This window comes from Eurosta solidaginis, chromosome 1 (assembly GCF_040869045.1).
Source record: "Eurosta solidaginis isolate ZX-2024a chromosome 1, ASM4086904v1, whole genome shotgun sequence".
Taxonomy (NCBI): Eukaryota; Metazoa; Arthropoda; class Insecta; order Diptera; family Tephritidae; genus Eurosta; species Eurosta solidaginis.
In genome coordinates, this window is record NC_090319.1 from 225335610 (window position 1) to 225338983 (window position 3374).

General features: G+C 40.4%; 1 pseudogene; it reads left to right on the forward strand.

The window, feature by feature from the left end:
* Positions 1 to 662: 662 nt before the first annotated feature.
* Positions 663 to 2223, forward strand: LOC137239974 (serine/threonine-protein kinase S6KL-like; annotated as a pseudogene).
* Positions 2224 to 3374: the final 1151 nt, after the last annotated feature.

Consider the following 3374-nt stretch of genomic DNA (forward strand, 5'->3'; position numbering starts at 1 on the left):
AGAATGACGTTAAATCGCCCTCTACTAAACCTTGGCAATCAATCTTCCACAGAATTGAGAAATGTGGCGCTTTGCGGATCTTAGAATTGTTAACCAAGACAGTGCCACAATTAGCGGGAGGGCAGCTAAACGACGAGCTGCCAAAAAAATTTGTGGCAAAGGCCTTGAGCAATTGCTTAGTGCATGTCCGTTTCAACAAATGTGTGTCCAATCCGAAGCACGGATATGTGAAGTGGCTTCTAAGAAGCGTATTGATCCAAGCATTTTAATGATAGAGGCAGCAATGGAACGTGATGCAAAAAAAATATTCGCGGAAAGAAAAGAGGATTGGGCCATTCTAATTTAAATAACAGAATAAAAACATTAAGAGAAGCTGAAAAATGAAAAATTAAACGAAAAACGTGACCTCTAAGTGTGCGCGCACAAAAGCGCATTATAAAAATTATTTTTCTTCAGTAGCAAATGTGTTTTTTCACAAGAAATTTTCTATTTTTTTCTTATCTCAAAGTGAAAATAAACGACGAAACAGTTACAGCGAGTATTCAAGAGCGAGTAATTTATAGAAAGTTCCAAAAAGAATGCAAAGTTCATAGACGGTAGAAAACAAAATACGGTGAAAGCAAAACAAATCGAAATTAAATGAATTTTAGACGAAAATTTTAATGGGAAATAGTGTTAGTGCATCCAGGAATGAGCTGGCCACAACAACCTCCAAGCAACGGCTGCAGAAGGGCAGTATCGCAAAACAGTCATTGATTGAGCGGGCACAAAAAGCAGTGGAAAAACAACAGCATCAATTAAATGGTGGAAGCCCTCATTCCAAAATAACCAGCTTACATCAGACGTAAAGTAAGAGTGCAAATATAAATAGGAAATTTGAAGCTATACAAAACAAAAGTGAGGGGCGATCAGCTGCTAACGCTAATAGAACACAACGGATAGGACAGGCATCCGCTTGGAGTTTTGGTAGTTTGAGTGGTCGTTTGAATTGAAGCTTTTCTGGCGGTGCTAATAGAAATTCATTTCACAATCGCAATAAGGCATCACGAAGAAGTTTAACGTCAGCACAGCAGCGTCGCTCCAAAACACAATGGCATAAGCCACTTACCAATGCCATATTCAGCTCACATTTTAAGGAGACCAGTCGCAACGAACAATTCCGCATTGTACGTTTGGTGGCTAAGGGCGCGTTCGGCGTTGTCTTCAAAGTAATTAATAAGCATTACACACAAGAACTACAACAGCAACAACAACAATCATTGATAAATGTAGCACAAAAACAAAACACCGGCCAAGCAATACAACAACCACACCAAAAAAAGGGGGAGTACCACGGAAACCGGCATCACCGAAGAAGAAGAGAGAGAAGAAGTCCACCTGCGCCTGTAGGGCACAAAAGGCGCAACCGGCAACCAAACCCGCGGGCACCCGTTTATGCGCTCAAAGTGTTAAAGAAGTCAAGAATAATTGAGGAGAATAGCGTACAACAAATAAAAGACGAATCGGATATTCAAAAGTTGTGCGGACATCATCCGTTCATTGTACAATAAGTGGACTCGTGGCAAAATCGTCGTAATTTGCATATACTTTCAGAATATGTGCCGAACGGTGAACTCTTCTCTAAAATAACACATTTCTCTTTGGATCTTGTAAGGCTATATTTAGCGGAAATCCCACTGGCTATTGATTTTCTACACAATGCTGGTGTAATTTATCGTGATGTTAAGCCGGAAACATATTGGTGACCGCTGAAAATTAACCGATTTTGGATTAAGCAAGTGGCTGCGTTTAGGGGCTACTACCAGAACTATATGCGGCACTTTTCAATATATGGCACCCGGACATGCAGCTGATTGGTGGTCACTGGGCATTCTTGTCTGCCAAATGCTCATTCAAACGAGTCCCGACATTCGGACGTTCCTGGATATCACTTTGCCTTCAACGTACCTGAAAATGGATAGTGTAGACCATATCACAACTCTTCCAACAACAATTTCTAAAGAGGACGAAACAAACAACTTTTTGATTCAAGGGCGAAAACAACAAATACTCGCTTCACAAAATTGTTTACCTCCCGAAGTTGATGAACTCCCACACGAGGCTAAGGATGTGCTAAAACGTCTATTGGAGGTGGACCCAAAGCAACGTGTGCGCTCGGTTTTATCGCTACACAAAATTGCATTGTTCAAAAGCTTTAAAATTGATTCTAAGCATTTTACATAGATACTCCATACTTGTGATTGTATATTGTCTACGCTTAAGGCCTTTGTATACAAATACAATTCCGTAGATATACTTTAGACAATATTGGATTTGTAATTACCTTTCAATATACTTACATATGTGGGTAAAAACATTTGTATAAAAAGGGAAGTTTTGCTGCAAAGCCTCTATCATAAACACCACACCGTGGGTCGATGGTGGATGCATAAATAAATCGGGACATATATTTGTGACAGACCGACGCAATGACAATGTGCAGGCCTTTGCTGCTGATGGACGTGTCTTACACAGATTTGGAGGGAAGGGAACTGCTGATGGTGAATATGTCCCCTTCCCGATTTGGTGGCGCTGTGTGCTAAGTATAGAGTACGTTGGTTTTTGGGGTGGAAGCATATCCTTTGGCACACATGGCAAAACGGGCTACGGTTGATCTCATTATGGTGAGCATGGAAAATTCTTTAGCTACTATTGCTTATCCCATATAAACCCTTTGATTTTAGTGTTGTTCCTAACTGCTAGACTATCATGCACCCTATGCTTTCGTTGTCCAATGTGGCGCTGCTGTGATTGTAGGGCATTCACTCCATGGAGCAAGTCGCACTCCGGTGGATTTGGCGGTTGCATTGGATTTGGGATACGTATTTGGTAAGTGGTTTTACATTTCATATTCAGCCCAATTCTGAACAAAAATTCCTTGCGAGTTTTTTCCTTTCTCCCATTCCTCGTATTCTGAACAATGTTCGAAAAGGCGGAGACCGGTTATGGGAGAAAAGTAGGTATTATGAATGTGAGGGAGAGGGAGATTTCTTTGCCATTTCATAGTTTTTTTCCACTTGTTAAATTAAAGGGAATGAATCAAAATACTTAAAGGAAATTGGTTCCTTTAAGAAAGAACACTTATTTGTACAAATTTGTGCTAAAGTATGTATGTACATTCTACCACAATATTCTCTATTTTAAGTAGAAAAGTATATCATAAGCAACGTAAGAGCTCTTGGTGTATTTGATGCAGCCATCCAGAAATTCCGCAGGGATTTTTAAGAAGGCTTGAATAGATTTCGGCATATGGCGAAAGGCGAACTCAACTCGACTAGGCCCCAGAAAATTGCTTTGCTGAACGAAAGCATGCAACCCCAGCGGATTTGTGTTAT